The following is a 23,225-nucleotide window of genomic DNA, read 5'->3' as shown; positions in this document are numbered from 1 at the left end:
CCCTCGCGCTCTCCCACATCCCTACCTTCCCCAATGGCGTACTCTCTAAATAGGCCCCTCCACGCTCTCTCCTGGAACGTTAATGGTCTCCTTGACCACATCAAGCGTACGGCAGTCCTCCGAGCTGCGCAGCGCCTCTCAGCTGATGTACTCCTTCTCCAAGAGACCCACCTCCTGGGCACTCAATGTCCTCACCTAGCTTGCTACGGATTCGCAATGGCCTGGCATTCCGGCTTCCAGCGCGGGTCCCGGGGGGGGGGTGGGGGCGATTCTGCTTCGGAGAGGTCTCCCCTTCACCCTGACTAAAACCTACCATGATCCGCTGGGGCGATACGTTGCGGTCTCGGGTGTCCTGGAAGGTTGTCCTTTGAACATCCTGAATGTCTATGTCCCTCCCGCCCTCCAACCCCTGACGCTGCGTTCCCTCACGCAAGTCCTTTCTGCATTCCCACCCGGCCTCACCATGGTTGGCGGTGACTTCAACGCTGTCATGCAGCCGGGACGGGATACATCGGGTCCCCCTTCGGTGACCCGTTCCTCCTCCGCGGAGGCCGTCTCGTGTTGGGCGTCCGCCCTGGGGCTCTGTGACGTCTGGCGGGTGTGGAACCCACGGAAGACACAATACACTCATACTTCGGCCGCCCACCACACCCACTCCCGCATAGACCTTCTCCTGCTCCCGGCCACGGACTGCCACTTGATTTCCGAGGTGAGCATCTTACCAAGAGGGCTATCGGATAATTTCCCGGTCTCCCTGCGTGTTGGCTCTACCCCGGGGGGACCCCGTGCGATGTGGCGCCTCAATGCCTGGTTCTTGCAAGATCCTGCTCTGGTGGAGGAACTGGGGCAGGAACTCACCGGTTATTTCACCACAAAGGAGGGCTCCGTCCCGTCGGCTGGGACCCTATGGGAGGCCGGTAAAGCAGTGATCCGTGGAGTGGCGAGGGGACTGGTCCACGCCAAGCGAGCGGTTCGACTGGCCCGACTTGCAGGATTGGAGTCCTGAGCAGCCCAGCTCGAGGCTAACCTGGCTGGGAGCGGTCGAGGGGACCCCACCCGGCAATTGGCGCTGATCCGGGAGGATATTCGCCAGATCTCGCTCGATTCGGCCCAACAACTGTGGCGTTCGTTGGTGGCGCGGATCTATGGCTGGGGGGATAAAAATGGTAAACTCCTCCACAACCTGGTCTCCTACCCTAGGATCCACCGCGTCATCCCGGAGATTCGCGCACCGGACGGCACCCTCCTGGTGACATCCGGGGCCGTAGCGGGAGCCTTTGCTGATTTTTGCACTTGCCTTTACGTGGCGCGCCCTCCGGAGGCCCTTTTAACCACTGTTCTAGACGGAGCCGGCGTCCGCTTGTCCTCCCTCGCTCCGGAGGATGCAGAATCCCTGGAACGACCCTTCTCGCTGGAGGAAGTCTTGGAGGCTATCCCTCTTCTGAACCGAGGCAAAACGCAGGGCCCAGACGGATTCCCTCAGGAGTTCTACGCGGCCTTTAGAGACACTTTGGCCCCCCAGCTGTTACATCTCTTCCACCATGTGATAGAGAAAGGGTGCCCCCCCCCCCCCCCCGAGTCGGATTTGGCCATTCCTAAGACCCACCCCCCCTCGGCGAACTGTGCAGACTTCCACCCCATTTCACTTATCAATACCGAACTCAAGCTCTTCGCCACCATACTGGCCCAGAGGCTTAAGCCCCTCCTTCAGGGCCTTGTTCTTCCGGACCAATGGAGCTTTATGCCGGCCAGAAGAACCCGTCACTGCATCCGCCGCCTCCACCTGGCCCTGGCCCATCGCTCCCGCCTCTCTCCCTATCTGGCCCTCCTCTTTCTCGATTTTGAGAAAGCCTTTGACACGGTGGGCTGGGAGTATCTGCAGGACATGCTGAGGGAAATGGGATTTGGCCCCCGGTTCCACAGCTATATTGGGTTCCTCTATGCGAACCCCAGGGCCCGTGTACTAGTCAACGGGACGCTTTCACGGGCGTTCCCGATTCGTAGAAGGACACGCCAGGGGTGCCCCCGGTCTCCGCTTCTATTCGCTCATCCGGCACGACCGCCTTATCCGGGGGTGGGCCTGGAATGATAGTCACATAGATAAGATCGCCCTCTACGCGGACAATGTGCTTCTGTACCTGGCGGATCCGGCAAACTCGGGCCCCAGATGTCTGCAACTCCTCCTGGCGTTCGAGCGGGTCTCCCGCCTCCGCCTTAATGCGGCCAAGTCCACCCTGGTCCTTCTGCACCCCTCCCGGGAGTGTTTCGTCCATTCCTCTTCGTCATCATTCGGTCAAATATCTGGGGATATGGGTGACTCTTCTGCCGGAGTTGGAATGGGCGCTAAACGTCGCGCCCCTGGTTACGCGAATGAGATCGGACTTGAAGAAATGGCACTCCCTTCCCCTTAACCCCCTGGGGCGGAGCGCGCTGTTCAAGATGATGATTCTTCCTCGTTTCCTTTATACCCTGCAGAACACCTCCATTCCACTCCCCCGTGCCTGGTTTCTGGAGTTGGACGGCACCCTGTCCAGGTTCCTCTGGGGCGGCGGGCGACCGCGAATCTCCCTTGCGCACGGCCGCACCCCACCTTACGACGGAGGCCTAGGGGTGACTCATCTCTACCTTGATTATCTAGCTACCAAACTAATAGTCATTCACGACTGGTATGCGGGCGGCTGCTCCGACCTGGCATACCGGGTGGAGCTGGAGGAGACAGACTTCCCTCGGATCCAGGCGTACCTCTACGGATGCCCGATTCCGCAAACTCTGGCCCCCATCACCAGGACGGTCTTGACGGCTTGGCGAACTGCCCTGCGCCATACGGGATGGGACCGCACACTTACCCGCCAAGTGCCTCTATGGCATGTGAACTGGCTCCGTGAGGTGTCTTCCCTGGGCAGGTTCCGTCGTTGGGATCTCATTGGGGTATCAGTGCTCGGGGATGTATGGGTGGGAGACCACATTCGAACTTTCGCTGACCTGCAGCAGCGCTATGCCCTTCCCCATGCCCAGCACTTCCGCTACCTACAGCTGCGTCACGCCCTCCATGCGCAACTCCCCGCGCCATCTACCCTCCCAGAATTTAGCCCACTGGAGGCCCAAGTAATGATGGGGGACCTGGGGAGAGGGGGGGTGTCCCGAATATACCGTGCCCTAGTCAATAACAGCCCCGCGTCCCTCGACCACCTACGGGCCCGATGGGAGGAGTGGGTGGGACCCCTGGAAGAGGCTGACTGGAGGGATGCTTTGATGGCCCCACGCACCCTGACCACGTCCTCCAAGCTGTGGCTGGTACAGATATACTACCTGCACACGTCCTACCTCACCCCGGAGAGGCTGTTTCGAGCCCGCCTGAGAGCCTCCCCGGACTGCCCTAGATGTGGATATTCCCTGGCGGATTTTTTCCACATGGTGCGGACGTGCCCGGGGCTGGAGAGGTTTTTGGGGGGGGGGGGAGTGGAGAGAGAGTTAACACAGGCCTTGGGGTGGGAGGTCCCCCATGACCCGATTCGGATGCTCCTGGGGGTATTTGATGGCCTGGATGGTACTAGATCAGACAAACGCCTGTTGGGGACGGCGCTGGCCGTGGCTAAGCGGGACATAGCGCGTCACTGGCTTCGAGACTCAACTCCCACGGTGAAGGGCTGGAGGAGAGGGGTGGATTGGTACGGGGCCCAAGAGGAGGCTCTCTGTGAATCCCGGGGTTCACCGGAACACTTCTCCAGAATCTGGGGGAAATGGTACAACCTGCTGCCACCGTGATCCTAGATCAATGTTTTGTTTCTTGCCCAATTCAAATGTCTGTGATGTTGGATCGGATTGCTATTAACTCTTATATGTATGATGCTGATTTTCTCCATTTGTGCCTATGGATTGTCGAGCTGCTGCCAATGAATTGTCCTTGTTGTTTTGAAAATGCCAATAAAATTGATTATCCAAAAAAAATGAGTTCACATTAAAAAACAGGTCAAGTGCTTTCCATCTAGGTGGACAAACTCTCAGAGGCGCTGCCTTGGATAGGAAGCTCAACAGGGGTTCCCACATACACTCACAATCTTTGGCTTCATCAGTTCAATACCTGGACAATTATTATATGGTCATAAGATGCCAAAGGTGGGTACTGTAGCTCTGGTGGAGCAGTTCTAAAAATGAAAATATTTTTGTGATGGGGTATTCCAGTAAAGTTTTAGGGCATACCAGTAACTTCCCCCCAAAAATTTATTTTTGGGGAGCAGATCTCAAATGATTCTAAACTCATGTCATCAGTGGCCAGACAGAAAAGTAGATTTTACGTAATTTCGTCAGATATAAATATCAGTCGCACAAGAGATTAGAATGCCTTCCTTTGCCTAGATTATTGTGTGAGGTCTTCTGCAAGTCATGCCATAGGTGGGTCCACTGCGGCTCTGTGAAGGATTAGCCCAGGAGTTTGGGATATTACTCTTCATTAGGGTGTTCCATTACAGCCTCTTTGATGGCTGAGCTTGAAAACGAATGAGGTAACTGAACACAACAAAGTATTTCTTGTTTATCTAATTCAATTCAATCCAGTCTTTATTTCGATCGCACTGATCATAAAAGACAGCCATGGTATTTACATTGTCATGGTGAAAAACTAGAGGATAAAAAAGTGGTTTTAAAATGATAAACAATGATACAGCAACAACTCATGACATTAGACTGTATCAGTCGAGATATTTACAGTGCATGATCGAAAAGTCAGCAAAAGCCAGCCATTTAAAATTGCTAAAAACAGTTATAAATCATAAGACTAAGTGGTGTAACTAACAGACACACAGTTACCTAGCTTTAATTACATCACGATAGTAGCCAAATACTAAGGTTGAGCTAGACATGGGTATTTCTGTACACAGGATAAAGAAAAGAACCCGTAATATACATGAAGCTGCAGGGACAGTGGCAGGTACTTCATACTATGTATTGCTAATAGACGTTATCGCCTTCTGCTTTAGGAAGTTGGTACGAATTCTCCACATCCAGCTTAATAATGTAGCAATAGCTATCACAATAGACTCTTAGGTATTAGTCTTCAATATTAGTAGCGCTATGGCGCATGACCTGCTACCCATATTGATACAGATTGGTTTTAACCAATTGTCCCGAGAAGCCTAACAAGCGGGACATGCAAATAGGATGTGTGGTACTGTCTCATCCTGCTCAGTACAAAATAAGCAGTCGCCATCAGAGATGTTGAGCCACTTGTGGGTGAAGGTACTACCCGAAATTGATAGAATAAGCTCTTATCACTGGGCTTGGTCATAATATCCCAGAGGTTTTCATACATAGGTTCTGGCTTATGCTCTAAAAAAATACCGGTCAGTGAGGTGTTCTTAATGGTCCTATGCCGTTTGCTTTGACCATAGACCAATAAGCCTCCCTGATATCTTTTTTGAGGGAAACCGATTACCGGCTGGATCTTTCCACAGATGGCTCATGCCCATGTTCAACAATGTACACTTCACCTTTTGTAGCCAGGTAATCTTACAAGATGCATCAGCAGCTCTAACATCCTTTAATACATTGGCGTAGTGTGATAACTCCGGGGTTAACCATAATCTATGTCAAAATGCAATTTGTCTAAATCTTGCTGCTTCATCCAGTGTACTACACCCCAGGTCAGAATATAGGGGCTTGAGTGGAGTGTTTTGCGAGAGACCAGTGAGGCCTCACACAAATTTATTCTGTGCTGTAACTAACGGTGACAAATCATCAAGGCCTCAGAGTTCTGCTCCTTAGAAGGTAGAGGCCCTAACTTTGGTATTATAGATCTTTAGTACTGGGCCTATCGGCTTAGTTTGTGAGAGCCTGTGTTCTTTTAATAGTGCTCCTACCAATTGAGAGTGTTTAAGGGCCATAAGGTCAATCTGGGGCTTCCAGTTTAGCTTTCTGCCTAGTGTAATTCCAAGGTAAGTGAAGACGTCAGTTTGTTCTAGTTGCTCCCCACTCAAAGACCCTACCCTTAACAGCTTTGTGGAGGACCATGAATTTTGTTTTATTCACATTTATCACTAATAACTGAGAAATATAGAATTACCATATTTAGTGTAGTTCCTTTTTTCAACAGATCACTTAGATTTTTCGAGTGAATCAGGAGTACTAACGGGCTTCAGTAGAAGTATTTCCCTCAATATCGAACTTATAAGAACTGGAATATTGGAGAATTCCACGTATTTTAAGGTGAGGACATAGAACATTAGACCATAGTTCATATATCTAATTTAGAACGCTTGGAGATCTAATAAATGTTAAAACTCTCTCTATCCCTCTAGGCAGATCGGGTTAACTTTATCCCTCCAAACTAATAACAATAAGAAAAGATCCAATTGCCAACTAAAGAGGTACCTATTCACGCATACTTTATTCATATGGGATTTCCAAACTTGGGGAAGACATGGAGGATAAAAAAGGGGTCCCCTGAAGTCCTTTAGAGATATTTTGCAGTCAATATAATGTGGGCAGTATCTCGTGTAAATAAATGCTATATGCCCCATAGGCAATTGAAATGAAATCATATCAATGCTGTTGTGTTACTGTTAGATAATTTCTATAATGTACATATGCAGTGTAAAGAGGACTATGATCTAATACTCTATATTTTTATAGGGAAAGAAATTGTAATTGTACCTGAAGACAGAACAAATAAGATTGTCTTGATAAAGATGGTATAATCAAGAAGGAACCATCGAAACGCGTCGACGCAACCAGTAGTACAATCCTTCAACAAATTTTCTGTTTCGAAATGTTAATTTCCTTGGTATAAGAAACAGGATCTTAGAGCAAAATTTGGATGTACAAATAGGAATTGATGAATCTCATGTCATATAGTTTTCTGTCTGTCACAATTATGTGGGTCATAATGATATTCTGTTAACTGTCGTCAACTCTATGGGCAATTTTCCCTTGTGTACTTTTTGTTATATTTTTTGTCATCTTTTGTTTTTATACATTGATTTTAAAGATTTGTGAGGTAATATTGCGCAATTATTGCGTTTTTAATTTAGAAAAATGTCTTAATAAATGAAATGTTTTTATAACAGTCAGATTATCTGTGCTTAACTTGTCGCTCCTGGGAACATTGCTTTAATACGGTTTACGAGATGAGTGTCATCGGTGAACAGAAGTATCGGTACCTTTGTACCTGCAAGGGACGGAGCATCTGTAGGTTGTGTAGAAAAGTAATTGACGACCCCGTTTACAAATAACAAAAATAGGGTTAGGGCCCTCACACACCCTTGACGAACCCCTTTAGATACTGGGAACCGATTAGTGGTATTGCCCTGTGCACCCCAACAAACGTGTGCATAGTTGGCCTCGTGCAGTCTCACAACAACTGATAATAGCTCTAGAGGCATCCCTTATTCTTTCAAGACTACCCATAACTTATTGCGAGGAACCATATCAAATGCAGACTTGAGGTCAATGAAGGCAGCATAAATGGTGCCTCCTGCAATTGTTGCGACACGCGAAGTATATTAAGATAAAATGAAAAACATGGTCAATAGTACTTACATGTACACTTAATTCTGCTTGTAGGGGGGATATGTTATTTGCTATAATCCAAGACTGGATTCTGCTCAGCCCTAACCTTGCCATAATCTTTTGAATTGAGTCTATTAGACTAATTGGCCTGCAGTTGCTTGGGCAGGATCGATCCCCCTTTTTGTACATAGGTAGGATTTCAGCCCCACGCCAAGATTCGGGTATAGGGGCTCCACTGGCTATTGCGTTTGCTAGCAGCTGAATATACTTTAACGAATTATCGCCGTCATGTAGGAACAGGTCTGCTGGTAATGCATTGGTGCTGCATTGCATTGGTGCTGCATTCAGAGCAGATTCAACCTCCCCTCTATCAAAAAACAAAACCGAATCAGACTTTGGTATTTGGAACTGTCCGTCTATGCCGCCCTTAGCTTCAACTGCAAATTGCGCCTCAAAGAATGAACCCGATCGGTTTGCCGCTGCGTGATTTTGGGAGTTAGCCCGTGCCCACCCCTGCCCCATTTGACTAATTGCCAAAATTTATGCATATTTTTTTCCTAACTGGCCTGAAGGAGCTCTTGCCATCTTTGCTCATCCCATTCCTTCTTGGCTGTAAGTTGGATGGCTTTGTACGACTTTCGTGCATTTTTAACATTACACATTACTTTGGATTTAATTGCCAGGGACAGCTGCTCATAGGCTTCTCTGCATGCCTTGTTGTGCCGATTTTCATGCTTAGGGATATCCCTGCTACTTGGTTTATAGGGTTTGACAAAGAAGGACTTTATTTTGCCAAACAAGTCGTCATGAGCTTGAGTGATAATGACATTAATTTCGCCCTGTGTGGTGGCATTTTGAAGGACTGCTAGAGTGCACGACACACGGCTGCCCTCATTTGTACAAGTGAGCTGTCATTATCTATGATCCTGTCCCATTTGATCCGTCTCATGTCATTACAAATAAGGGCGTCTGCAGTAACCCTCTCTATTGTCTGTGGCTGTGCCTTTACAAAGCCTAGTGCCAGCATCTTTAATAAGAGCGGGTTGTGATCACTTTCATTTCTCTTGCGTACTTCCATGTCAATAACGACCAGTGCTCAAGGTTAATAAGAATGTTGTCGATAAGACTACTTCTCTGGCCGTTGCAATATGTGTTGGATCCTAATCTAGCTGAAGGAGTTCTCCCGTTCACTGCCCTGCTATCTCTCTCCAAACATAGGGCTTTTAGTTGGAAGGCCGCCTCTGTCCATTTCCTAACTGGTGGCAGCTCTAATGAAGGGATGTTCCATTGAGCATCTTCTTCATCACTAAGATTGCTGTCCTCTTGGTCAAAGGGCTCGAATGTAGAATTAAAATAACCTACAATTACCAGATTACATGGGCCTCTGTTGTAATCTAAGAAGCTATCAAGTAGGGAGATTGTGGTAGATGATCTACCGCCCACAAGACCTCTCGCGTACACATTGATCAACATTAAACAAGCAATGCACTTGACCGTAAAAGGATTGCCATGATATCAGGACTATCGATCTGTACTTCCTCTATCAGGTAACAGGAACGCTGCCTAACCCAAATGGGGAGCCCTCCTGATGGACTACTTTTCTGTCCACCAATTGCGGGTTTAAAGAAGTTTAAATAACCGAAGCTGTAGATTGGATTGAGTGACCAGGTTTCCTGGAAGGCACATATGGCCTGTCCTTCTATGAATGCTGACCAGTCTATGGATGATATTTTAGATTGCAGTCCCGCTATGTTCCAGGAGGCATATGCCAACTGGGTGGAGTCCTGACGTTTAGAAGGACTAGGAGGTTCAACCTGAGTACATTCTTTCGAGGCATATGCAGACTGGACGGGATGTAGATATTTAGAGGAACAGTGTAGACCAGCCTGGATACATGCTTTTGGCCCACTAGGCTTATTGGCTATTACAAGATCGCCTATACTACTATGGGTTGAAGCTATGAGGCGGCTTCTGGGTACACCACCTGGATGAGCAGCTTCCTTCAGTCGGGGTGAGGGAGGGATGTTCCATATACTTCAATCTATATTATGTAAAGTAGATCCCTCACTACATGTTGAGACAGAATTACTGGAATTTCGGTTGTTTTGTAAAGCTGGGGGTTGTATTTCATCCTGATTTTGGATGTATTCAGGTGGCATATCCTAATGTCAAAAGCCACTAAATTATCCAGCAAATCCACACTAGCCAACGTAAGACAAACGTAATCAGGGTTAGAGCCTATAGATATATACCTTTAAGCAGAGAGTATATAATCCCTGATTACGGATCTTCACTTTCTCGCATGTCTGAGCCATTGCGTGCTTTTATTGATCAAAGATTGTTCGTATTCTTTTATTAATCTAAGAGGATGTTTGGGAACATTAGTCAAAAGAAATTGGCGTTTTGAAGTGCGAGTCAATGGCTTCTCATAACTGCGGGGTTCCTCTTTTGCCAGGGATCCCAAACAGTGATACGTTTTAACCTCTTCGAGGCTCATGACGAGCTGAGCTCTTCATGAGCCACGGCGCTCCGGTGCTCATGACGAGCTCAGCACGTCATGAGCCGTGGAACGTTCAGGTGCGGGGAGAATTCCCCTCCTGTGCTGAGCGTTCCACGGGAGGTAATACACCTGTGACGAGCTGAGCTCGTCATGAGCACCGGAGCGTCGTAGCTCATGACGAGCTCAGCTCGTCATGAGCATGGGGGCGCTGTGCGCGCCCCTCTCCCCCCCAACACAGCGGGGGATTAACCCCCGCAGCGAAGGGGTTAAAAGACGTGTATGATCATTTCGGGGTCTCATGCTCTGTGGTCCTAGACCACACTGTTTATCTTGATTGTAGTGAGTTGAAGGCAGTGGTCTCATGCTCTGTGGTTCTAGACCACACTGCCTACCTTGAGTGTAATGAGTTAAAGTCAGTGTATTAACCGGGCCTTTATGTGGCGTAGGATGCTTTTTACTAAGTGTGTGGTGGTCTGCCAAATTGATGTTTAAATCTCTATTTATTCTGTCTGTACTAGCAATGGATGCTTCTCTAGCCTTGGGTTGCTGTGGCAAGGAAGGTCTATCAGCGGCAGGTTTTAAATTAATAATTTCAGTGATTCAGTTAATGTGTCAATCATACCCTTTAGTGAGCGGACTTCCTCAGGGAATTTTTTTGTTTGGGCCTTTAGGTCCACTATCTGACTAGTGAACTGATCCGAGCACAAGTTCTTGCACAAAGAAGGGGGGCAAGAAGGTGTGGCGTATCTCCTATCCCATCAGTTGACTGGGGGTTCAAAACATCCTCATGAAGATTCAATAAAGGGGCAAATCTGTTGGTGCAGATTTGAGTTGGCTTATATTATCTAGATTGGGACTTGGAGGTGAAGAATGAATTCTCACTGTATGAGATGTGTCCACGTGTTTAGTCAATAGAGGCCCCTTTGTTAATGATTTTTAAAAACATTTCTGGGATGGATAAAGCACCACTAGGGGAAGTGGAGCTGGAAATCAGTTGCACATCAGTAGGGCCACAGTCAGAACCCAAGGGGGCTGCTAAAATCTCCTCACAATCACGGATTAGGTTGTCAATGCGGCTCAGAACACAATTGCTGCTTTTATGCATTAGCTGTTTGATCAACCTTTTGCAATGCAATAGGTCTTGCATTAATTAAGTTTGAGCTATTGGCATTGCTAAATATTGCAACACCAATTGTAACAAAAGTCTATAAATTGTAGGCCAATAAAATGTGTATTTATTTTGTAGCAATGGTGGCATGATGCCCTTTAGATGAATATGTGCAAAAAGTCAATTGCGCCATACTGCGATTGCTACAATAGTTAATTGTGGATGAGTTAACAATTGCTGTGTGCGCCGATGGCTGATGGTGTGTGTGCCTGTAGAAATTGTGCGCTGGTTGTGGGTGTGCCTGGTGGAAGTGTGCACTTCCGGCTGGTGGTGTGTGTGCCTGGTGGAAGTGTGCACTGCCAGCTGGTGGGGTGTGTGCCTGGTGAAAGTGTGCACTGCCAGCTGGTGGGGTGTGTGCCTGGTGAAAGTGTGCACTGCCAGCTGGTGGGGTGTGTGCCTGGTGAAAGTGTGCACTGACTGCTGGTGGTGTGTGTGCCTGGTGAAAGCGTGCACTGACTGCTGGTGGTGTGTGTGCCTGGTGAAAGCGTGCACTGATTGTTGGTGGTGTGTGTGTGCCTGGTGAAAGCGTGCACCGACGTCTGGTGGTGTGTGCCTGGTGGAAGCGTGCAGACAGCTGGTGGTGTCTGTGCCTGGTGAAAGTGTGCACCGACGGTGTGATTGTGTGTGTGTGTGTGGTTGTATGTGTGGTTGCCGGTGTGGTTGTGTGTGTGTGGTTGTGTGTGTGTGGTTGTGGGTGTGGTTGTGTGTGGTTGGGAGTGCGGGTGTGTATGGTTGTGTGTGTGTGGTTGTGTGTCTGTGGTTGTGTGTCTGTGGTTGTGTGTCTGTGGTTGTGTGTCTGTGGTTGTGTGTCTGTGGTTGTGTTTTTATTTATTTATTTAATTTATTTATTTATTTATGCAATTTTATATAGCGCGAACTTTACCCGAAGGTGTCAGAGCGCTTTACATAGGATCCAGTTGAAAACATAAGGACTGACGGTTACATGCGTAACATGATTGCAATCATTTTTGCATTACATAAGAACCAGTTGAAAGCATACGGACTTAGGATTACATGCGTTACAAAAAGGTACAGACAGAAAAAAATTGCAAATGTACAAGAGATAGAATCACACAAGGAGGAGATACAAATGGATACACTCTAGGCCTATACTCGTAATATCTCTATCAACATAGGGAGGGGATACACATGGATATACTCTAAATGTCACCTAGGAGATTAGTCGTTAGAGTTATCTCTATATACATAGGGAAGGGATATGACTGGATATACTCTAAGAGTCACATAGGAATGGTGGAGAGCACAACGGTCTACAGCATATACTAGTGATTAGAGCTATCTCTATATACATAGGGAAGGGAAAGGACTGGATATACTCTAAAAGTCACAGAGAGGGCAGGCACGTGAGATAACGAACTTTACCCGAAGGTGTCAGAGCGCTTTACATAGGATCCGGTTGAAAACATAAGTACATGCGTAAAATGATTGCAAATTTTTGCATTACATAAGAGCCAGTTGAAAGCATACAGACTTAGGATTACAAGCGTTACAAAAAGGTATACAAATGGATGTACTCTAGGCCTATACTAGTAATATCTCTATCAACATAGGGAGGGGATACACATGGATATACTCTAAGAGTCACATAGGAATGGTGGAGAGCACAGCGGTCTACAGCATATACTAGTGATTAGAGCTATCTCTATATACATAGGGAAGGGAAAGGACTGGATATACTCTAAGAGTCACAGAGAAGGCAGGCACGTGAGATAAACAAGAGAGGGAAGCAGATAGTGGTGAATAAGACAGTGAGGAGTGTATCAAAGGCATCAGGAGAGACAATAGGAAAGTCGAAAGGACAGTGAGAGATCACTAAAATGGCGGAAGAAAAAAGTTAGAAGAAGAGGCAAGTCATACAGAGAAAATGGCGGGGAGCACGAAGGTCCAAGTGCGAGAGTTCAGGAAGTGGGCTGGCAAAGCCAGCAGGTCCAGGGGGAGAAAGGCAGTCCGCAGCAAAGTCGCAGCCTCATCGTTCAAGAGGAGCTGGGGCAGAGGAGATCGATCCGGAGACCAGAGGAGGGTCAGGGGAGAAAGACCACAGGCGCCCAGGCAGAGATGGAAGGCAGCAAAGTTTGAAGCAGAGGTTTGAAGGGGGGGCCTCTCACCAGAGCCCAGTTAAGCACAATGTGGGTGGTGGTGTTGAGCGTGTGGGGGGGAAGACCGTGTTGACGCTATGGATGCGGTCGTGCTGGTTCCCGGAGAGCTGCGTGTGGGTTAATCCGCCCTGGCATGTGTTCGTGTCCCTGGAGCCTGTGTCCGCCGGTCGTAGGAGGCGTGTCCCCAAGGGCGCCATCTTGGAGTCAGGCACCGTTGGCGCGTTGTGTGTGTGGTTGTGTGTGTGGTTGTGTGTGTGGTGTGTGTGGCTGTGTGTGGTTGTGTGTGTGTGTGGTGTGTGAGGTTGTGGTTGTGTGTGTGTGTGTGCTTGGTTGTGTGTGGTTGGTTGTGTGTGGTTGGTTGTGTGTGGTTGGTCCGCCCGACTCATCCTGGACATTCCCCGACGCGGCCACATCTCCGGCCACCTGAGGGACCTGCACTGGCTCCCCGTCAACAAGTGGATCACGTTCAGGCTCCTCACCCACGCACACAAGTCTCTCCACGACCTGGGCCCCAAGTACCTCAACGACCGCCTGACATTCTACACGCCCACCCGCCAGCTACGGTCTACTAGCCTCGCCCTCACCGCCGTACCACGCATCCGAAGAGCCACCGCCGGAGGCAGATCCTTCTCCTACTTGGCGGCCAAGACATGGAACTCCCTCCCCATCCACCTTCGGCTGACCCAGGACCACCTCGCCTTCAGGAGACAACTCAAGACCTGGCTGTTCGAGCAGTAGCGGATCCCCTCCCCCCAGCGCCTTGAGACCCTTCCGGGTGAGTAGTGCGCTATACAAGTGTCATGATTGATTGATTGATTGGTTGTGTGTGGTTGTGAGTGTGTGTGTGGCTGTGTGTGTAGTTGGGTGGTTGTGTGTGTGTTTGGTTGTGGAGTGTGTGGTTGTGTTGTGTGGTGGTGTGTGTGTGTGTTTGTATGTATGGTTGAGTGTGTGGTTGTGTGTGTGTTTATATGTGTGTGTGTGTTTATATGTGTGTGTGTGGTTGTGTGTGTGTGTGTGTGGTTGTGTGTGTGTGTGTGGTTGTGTGTGTGTGGTTGTGTGCGTGTGGTTGTGTGTGTTTATGTGTATGTGGTTGTGTGTGTGGTTGTGTGTGTTTATGTGTGTGTGGTTGTGTGTGGTTGTGTGTGTGTGTGGTTGTGTGCGTGTGGTTGTGTGTGTTTATGTGTATGTGGTTGTGTGTGTGGTTGTGTGTGTTTATGTGTGTGTGGTTGTGTGTGGTTGTGTGTGTGGTTGTGAGTGGTTGTGTGCGTGTGAGTGGTTGTGTGTGTGTGTGTGTGGGTGGGTGTGTGTGGTTGTGTGTGTGTGGTTGGTTGTTTGTGTGTTTATGGTTGTGTGTGTGTGTGTGTGTGGTTGTGTGTGTTTATGTGTATGTGGTTGTATGTGTGTGCGGTTGTGTTTGTGTGGTTGTGTGTGTGTAGTTGTGTGTGTGGTTGTATGTGTGTGTGTTTATGTGTATGTGGTTATGTGTATGTGGTTGTATGTGTATGTGGTTGTATGTGTGTGGGGTTGTGTGTGTGTGTGGTTGTGTGTGTGCGGTTGTGTGTGTGTGTGCGGTTGTGTGTGGTTGTGGGTGTGAGTGTGTGTGTGTTTGTGAGGGTGAGTGTGTGTGTTTGTGAGGGTGAGTGTGTGTGTGTGTGAGTGTGTGAGTGTGTGTGAGTGTATGAGTGTATGAGTGTGTGTGTGAGTGTGTGTGTGTGTGTGGACACTCAAGGGCCGATAATAAGCAATGCCAGCATAAAGGATCTATATCTACGTTCCACTGGTTTGAAAGGAAGAATTGCAAGTAGGCCCATACCACGTTTTTATTATGTAAACTTAGTTTTGGGTTACACTATCATACTGGTTGAATGGTTTTGATACACAGGTTATGTAGTTTAGTCACGCTACATTTGGTTTGTCAGAAATTTCTTGGTGAACTGTGAAATTGAGTTAAGTCGGCTGTGCTAGCAACTGTCTGCCCAATTTACAGAAAGTGATGGGTCTAGGCGTCTTTCTCTCGACGCACCAGCATCCTCTACTGCACGAGTGCTTACCTCATGACAGACTCAACAGGGGGACACGGTCAGTGAACTACTGTAAAAATCACTAACTTTACATGCAAAGCGGAACTGGCGATAAACTCGCGCTTTGTGTAGTTCTCATGTGATCTTGCAAGAAATATGTGTGCTTCATGAGGAAAGAAACTTTGGACACCCCTTGTTGCTAAGAAACAATTTGAAAAAGCAGACTCCATGATGTTGCTTTCTTCACTCCTATAATAAATCAACTGCCTCTGTAATAGGGAAACTTTACTGGTCGTTAGAAGAGTACATAAATAAAATATGCTGAATATTAACGGAATACTTGTGATCGAGTGCCTACAGCGATGGACTTCCCTGATGCTTTCAAAAGCTTCTTGCTTTAAATCAGAATAATGCTCTATGCAAATTAGAACAATAGGCATAAAGTCCCAATGATGTTAACTGTACCAAGGGCAATCTCCGGGCCTGTGAATTTATGAGCTCTTTGACACTGGAGGACGAGGGTCTCTGCACAAGAGATTGTGGGAACTATGGTCTACAGGGCACAGGAAGCCAAATGGTCACATTCCGGACATTTAGCGAACTGTAGTCAACAAAAGAAATTTCAATGTAAGGTCCAGGTATAATAAAATATAAAATATATTCACATCCAATTTAGAATGGAGTTGGTACACTGTCATACTAACTGCATTCTTATGTTATTTTCTGAAGACTGGATTCTCTCAATGGGACTTTCAATTGATTACCCAGGCATTTTTAGAAAAACAGCATTTTTATTTATTGTTTAAAAGTAATTCAACCAAGCTTGCAGATATCTTGCCTAATGTTACAAAAATCGCCCGCAGGGTGAACAGGTTTTGTTCTGCAAGCACGTTCAAAACCAGACAGAAACAATTGTAAACAAGTTGCCGATTTTAAACAAGTACATTATTTTGTTTCCGTTTAAGTATTTGTTATGCAGGAACCAGCCTCCTTTTAATAAATTCTGCCTAGGAAGATGAAATGCTCATCCTACTCACACCCACACAATTACTTGCAGGCTATACACTATGCCGGACACCCTCTTACTGCCCCTAAAACCTCTGATTCAGAGCAGGAACATCAGCAGCACAGCCCAGGGATACCACCCAACATAGCGAGGGCAGTCGCAAAATGTGTGTGTGGGAGGAGTGAGTAATGCAAATACTCAGCCAGATTATATGTGCCTCAGGGTTCACTCACCTGGGAATACCATATTGAGTCTCCTGGCTGAGGCCTCAAAGTGCCTCTCAAGCTTGGGACAAACACACGGATAATTAACAAGGCAGAAATGCGGGTAGCACGCTTAAAACACAGGGGTGATTGGGGCGGGCGGCCCGCTTAAAACAACACGGTGATGGGGGAGAAATCAGAGCAAGGAAAATAGCGAAACATGGTACATCTGTTGGCGGGAATAGACGATATGGCCAAAAAGGGAATGTCGAGAAAGCATTTTTGGGTGCAGTAGTGTGAAGCAAATACTACCTCAGTAGGGAAGGGGGTGCGCGTAATGTATATAGGCGCACTAGTGGGTTATGATAAAGGAGTACGCCATACAAGGAAAGATGCCCCAAAAATAATACGGCAACATGGAACGATGGGCATAACAAAGAGAAAATCAGAACGTGACGCAGGCAAAAACGAAATCCTAATGTTCTGGGTACAAAAAGGTAACTGGTAAAAACGTAACGGGGGAAATGTGTTGGACTGCAACGGCAAAAAATGGTGAGCACTCACGCGGCCGCTTTGATGTTCTCAGTGGCCACGCGGCTCACTGAGAACATCAAAGCGGCCGTGAAAGTGCTCCCAAAAGCTGCAGGATGACAAATGGTGCGCGCGCCAGGCGCACATGCACTGTACCCGATCCGCCTGCAGCCTTTGGGAGCACTTTCAGAAGCCCCTTACTTAATATCTCGCCAGAGCATCGCTTACACGATAGCTTAGGTGAATCTTAAAAAGGCAGGCTTATTGTGCTAAACACAAAGCCGGAGGTTCATAAATTAAAACCACAGGCAAGGAAGGGTGAGCGCATAAGCAACAAAGCTATATGGGATAATTGAGATGTCACGACACTCCCTCAGGTATACCAATGAAGGTCAGAAAATACTACTAGGGACACACGGAGGGGCAGGATTGCAGTATCAACAAATACAAAGCAATGAAGTTCTATGATTAGAGTGCAACTGTCCAAACTGACAAGGCGACAAATGACCTATATGGCACTTGTGAGCTACTCAGGAAACTCCCATAAGCGGCCAGGCAGTCACTATCGATGGAGTTACCGTAAAATTAGATAGGTTTGGGTGCTATTGGCCAGAGCAAGGAGAACAGTACCTTTCACATGCAGCAGTAAACCGGATGTCAGGGGGTGGCCCTGCCCTGTCTCTTCCTGGCTAGGACGAACCCGACCAGGCACGTCCCATGCTGCAGGAGCTCTAGGCCATTTTTAAGCACCTCCTGGTGCCTCCGAAGTGCTTCTGATGTGTGTGGGCTGCTCCTGCCACGTTTTAAATATGGGGAACGGAGTCCCCTGGTGCTGCGGTGCTAAAACAATGCTGGCAAAGATAATAACGGGCTCCCACACCGCGGGATCCCTGGGCCGCTTTAAGCACCTCCTGGTGCCTCCGGAGTGCTTTCAATGTGCGTGTGTAGGAGCAACAGGAGAAAACCCATAAACCACGTTGGGATGGGTGTGTAGTATAAACAAAAACAATTCCCAACAGGTATCATTAAAGGGCAGTTTTAACAATGTATGCAGTTCGCATTACATAAATAAGCAACAAGGGGTCTCTAAGATTTTTTGAAAAGGGGTATTATTCACCAATTGGAAAAAAGGGGTCTTTCACATGGCAATACAGTTAGACAGCACTGTACAGAACAAATCATGTGACAACCCGGTGGCACTTGGTGAATAGTGATATATACAGTTGGTGATGGTGGAAGTGCAAGTGCTAAGGTGAACAGCGTGATCGACGCATAGTGACAAATTATAAAACAATAATGGCTCCAAAAGATCAAGTTGCAGTCACTTAAAACATGATTGAATGAATTTTAACAGGAGCACAAAACGTAATATGCGCCATATAATTATGCTGTGAAGTCGACGGCGTTTCGATCCCCGTGAGTCGGGATCGTCATCAGGACAGGGTTGTCGATGAGGACAGTGCTGTAGGGGGAGAGAAGGGCAAGTAAGGAGGAGACCGGGGAGGGAAACGCGGAAGAGGGAGGCAGTGCGGAGGGGGACTGGCGAGATGGGTATGGTATGAGCAGGCAGGGGAAACGTGAGGGGTGCCAGAAGCGTGCACGACTTAACAGTGAGGAAGGGCGGAATGAGTTGGTGTAAAGGGAGCGCGAGTAAAAGCGCGGCTTAGCAATAAGGAGACGCTGACTGCGATGATATCAAGGGGCAGTGAGCGACTAAAGTTAATGCAGGCGCGAGTGACTTAACACTAAGGATACGCAGACTGTGATGATAGCCGGGGGCAGTGAGCGACTAAAATGATACTAGCGCGAGTGGAGACGGGTGAGAAGTGGTTGACATTAATTGAGAAGTCGGCAAATGAAGGTGGTGTACGAAGGGGCGGAAACCGCGTGAACAGGGTAGGGGTGTGTAGAGAGATCACTTCGGTTAGGGGGGTGGGGGTAAGTGAAGGGGGTGAGCGCGAATAGAAGTAACTGAGGTAACTTACATAGTCACCCAAGCAGGAGGCGCGTGGGTGGCTAGGGTCCAAGCGGTCGCTCAGGAATCGGCAGCTGCAGGGAAGTGGACAGAAAAGGAAAGGGGGGGATAGAAATAAAATAAATTAAATAAAAGTCCGGCACAAGGGGCGGGAGGGACCCGTCTCTGTACCGAAAGATTACCCGATCGTGAGTTGAGGCGAATCTGATCAGCGGGGGGCGCCTGTGAAGAAGGGAAAGAGGGGAGTGAGAGGCTGGCGATAGCGGGAAAATGCAGCACGCTGGGTCAAGAAGAGATCGCACGGAGTATGCGTGTCTCAGACGTACCTGAATGAATCAGGGCAGCGGAGGGCGATTAGGGCTCTCAGGACTTGTGTTGCTCGCAGTAAATGCAGGAGCTAGGTGGGGCTCGGTGGCCTCAGCCTGAGTAATGAAAGGAAGGCAAGGGGCGGGATGAGCGCGGGGCATGACCAGGAAGGGAGGCGGGGCAGGAAGCGTGTCAACGTGTTGCCGGGGCAACATGGACAAACAGGAAATCCTTGATCCTAAACTCCATCAACCCATACCGGCCCCAAATCCATCTGTGGCGCCGGTACATAGATGACATTTTACTGATCTGGAATGGATCATCCGACACTCTTCTACCCTTTGTTGACTGGCTCAATACCGCACAGGAACACCTAAAATTCACTAGCGAATACAAGCCCAATGACCTACCATTCCTTGACGTCACCATTCATGCAGAAGACGGTGCCCTTGGAACATCACTCTTCCGCAAACCGACGGAACGTAACACATTGTTACATTATTCAAGCTACCATCCAAGAGGCTTACGTGATGGACTTCCCTATGGCCAGTTCTTGCGGATCCGCCGAAATTGTAAATGGCGAAAAGACTATTTCAGGGAGGCAGACATATTGGTCACCAAGCTCATCAATAGAGGCTACCCACGACGCTTGGTAACGAAAGCAAAGAAACGGGCTTGGTACAATCATCGTGAAGATCTACTGATGCCAAACAAAAAACACTGACTAGAATCCCGTTTGTCTCCGTTTTCAGCCCTGACAGCAACAAAATTGCCAAAATAATCAAGAGAAATTGGCCCATCCTACGTTCCGAGGAACAATTCCAGGAACCGCCCTTATTTTCATACCAAAGGGGCAACAACATCGCCAACCATCTTGTACATGCCATTACCTGGCCTACCCCATCAACGAAAAAGCACACTATCACAACCGCCTGGGGGATGGACCCGGTTATTGGACACTATAAATGTCAATCCTGCAGTGTTTGTGATCTAACTCTCAACACAAAAGAATTCACCTACAACGGACACACTCACCAACTTACCCACCATTCAAACTGTAAAACCCAAAATGTCATCTATGTCATCCGCTGCCCATGTGACCTCATCTACATTGGCCAAACCACTCAAATGGTCAAGCAACGGATAATTCAACATAAGAGCAGGATTAATTGTAAAGTCCTGACTGCTCCCTCGGTCACACATTTCCTGGAAAAGTTACATGTTGATACAGATCTGAGATGGATGGTCATTGAGAAACCCACACTACCCATCAGAGGGGGCAACATGGCTACCCTTCTGAGTAGAGCTGATTGCAAGTGGATTTCACGTGTTGACTCTGTCAACCATGGGCTGAACACTCTGGATGAGTGGAATAACACCATTACCATTTAAATTCTATCCCCCACCAACAATGTAACACCATTTCTATCCCCCACCAACAATGTATCTAGATATCTCCTTAGCTCCAATATTACCACGATCACCCCCATTGGCTCCTTGAAGCCGTCCCCCACCTATATACCATTGATGTAAAATAACCCACCGGTTTCAGACCATATGCCCTGCCGCGCAACAACTTCATGTAACTGTAATTAACCACGTGCCCTTATGAATCGGCACTCTGGCTACGTACCCATACTGTGTCATTGTACCTCAATATCCCTGTGTATCTGCTGATCCTGGATCACACGTTGTATATTCACGGTCTCCAACTATCCACTATGCTAGATAAAGCACGTAAAAATTGATACTTACATCGTTACTGGTGGCCAACAATATGTATACCTGTTTTAATTAACTGTATAACTTTCGTCACCCTGATTCTTAACCTATTGTTATTGTATACCTAGACTGTGCTAACATCCCGCGCTCTTCCCTGATTCATTTCATTTGATCTAACTACTTCCTGGTTGTCCCTGTTGCTCCGGCAACCCTGTTACAGGCTCCCAGCCGCGCTCATCCCTGATTCACCTCCTTCGACTTAACCACTTCCTGTTTGTCCACGTTGCCCGGCAACACGTTGACAGGCTCCCTGCCCCGCCTCCCTTCCCGGTCACGCCCCGCGCTCATCCCGCCCCTTGCCTTCCTTTCATTACTCAGGCTGAGGCCACCGAGCCCCACCTAGCTCCTGCATTTACTGCGAGCAACACAAGTCCTGAGAGCCCTAATCGCCCTCCGCTGCCCTGATTCATTCAGGTACGTCTGAGACACGCACACTCCGTGCGATCTCTTCTTGACCCAGCGTGCTGCATTTTCCCGCTATCGCCAGCCTCTCACTCCCCTCTTTCCCTTCTTCACAGGCGCCCCCCGCTGATCAGATTCGCCTCAACTCACGATCAGGTAATCTTTCGGTACAGAGACGGGTCCCTCCCGCCCCTTGTGCCGGACTTTTATTTAATTTATTTTATTTCTATCCCCCCCTTTTCTTTTCTGTCCACTTCCCTGCAGCCGCCGATTCCTGAGCGACGGCTTGGACCCTAGCCACCCACGCGCCTCCTGCTTGGGTGACTATGTAACTTACCTCAGTTACTTCTATTCGCGCTCACCCCCTTCACCCACCCTCCACCCCTTACCCCCACCCCCTAACCGAAGTGATCTCTCTACACACCCCTACCCTGTTCACGCGGTTTTCACCCCTTCGTACACCACCTTCATTTGCCGACATCTCAATTAATGTCAACCACTTCTCACCCGTCTCCACTCGCGCTAGTATCATTTTAGTCGCTCACTGCCCCTTGATATCATCACAGTCAGCGTCTCCTTATTGCTAAGCCGCGCTTTTACTCGCGCTCCCTTTACACCAACTCATTCCGCCCCTTCCTCACTGTTAAGTCGTGCACGCTTCTGGCACCCCTCACGTTTCCCCTGCCTGCTCATACCATACCCATCTCGCCAGTCCCCCTCCGCACTGCCTCCCTCTTCCGCGTTTCCCTCCCCGGTCCCCTACTTACTCGCCCTTCTCTCCCCCTACAGCACTATCCTCATCGACAACCCTGTCCTGATGACGATCCCGACTCACGGGGATCGAAACGCCGTCGACTTCACAGCATAATTATATGGCGCATATTACGTTTTGTGCTCCTGTTAAAATTCATTCAATCATGTTTTAAGTGACTGCAACTTGATCTTTTGGAGCCATTATTGTTTTATAATTTGTCACTATGCGTCGATCACGCTGTTCACCTTAGCACTTGCACTTCCACCATCACCAACTGTATATATCACTATTCACCAAGTGCCACCGGGTTGTCACATGATTTGTTCTGTACAGTGCTGTCTAACTGTATTGCCATGTGAAAGACCCCTTTTTTCCAATTGGTGAATAATACCCCTTTTCAAAAAATCTTAGAGACTCCTTGTTGCTTATTTATGTAATGCGAACTGCATACATTGTTAAAACTGCCCTTTAATGATACCTGTTGGGAATTGTTTTTGTTTATACTACACACCCATCCCAACGTGGTTTATGGGTTTTCTCCTGTTGCTCCTACACGTATTACGAGCAGCTGCATAGCTGCGAGAGTTGTACCCCAGTGTACTTCACCTAAAGTGCCTCAGCAAAAAAGGCATTCATCTGTGTATTACCTTCCGGCACACACAAGATGTCCAAGGAGTCCCTTACTTATTCAGAGGAATACATCCAGTCGCGGTTGGCCCAACTCCACGACTACACCCACTGCTCCAAACACCTCCCGTGTCCTCTTGGACAAACTGGAAAAGTTGAAGAAGAAACAGATCAGGACTGATCTACATGCCCGGATGCTGACGGACTACCTGCGCTGGGCTACAAATTCGGAACACCCCTGCCATCTTTACACAGGACCCCAAGTTCAGAACCAACTTCAGCTATTTAGCGACCACCTGCTCCCGTCATTGGATGGTCCTGGGTATAGAT

The 23,225-nt window shown here is 48.2% G+C and overlaps 1 protein-coding gene and 1 long non-coding RNA gene across 8 annotated transcripts in view; one reads left to right on the top strand and one right to left on the bottom strand.

Annotated features, from left to right (window-relative positions):
- Positions 1-23,225, bottom strand: part of AMMECR1L (AMMECR1 like) — an 883,688-nt gene that overhangs the window by 782,108 nt on the left and 78,355 nt on the right. The gene's annotated exons all lie outside the window — the stretch shown is intronic.
- Positions 5,828-6,919, top strand: LOC144792377 (uncharacterized). The gene is made up of 3 exons (XR_013602551.1): positions 5,828-6,201; positions 6,294-6,362; positions 6,628-6,919. It is a non-coding gene; the product is annotated as an uncharacterized LOC144792377 (long non-coding RNA).

This window comes from Lissotriton helveticus, chromosome 11 (genome assembly GCF_964261635.1).
Source record: "Lissotriton helveticus chromosome 11, aLisHel1.1, whole genome shotgun sequence".
NCBI classification, from domain to species: Eukaryota; Metazoa; Chordata; class Amphibia; order Caudata; family Salamandridae; genus Lissotriton; species Lissotriton helveticus.
This window is presented reverse-complemented; position numbering and strand designations above follow the sequence as displayed.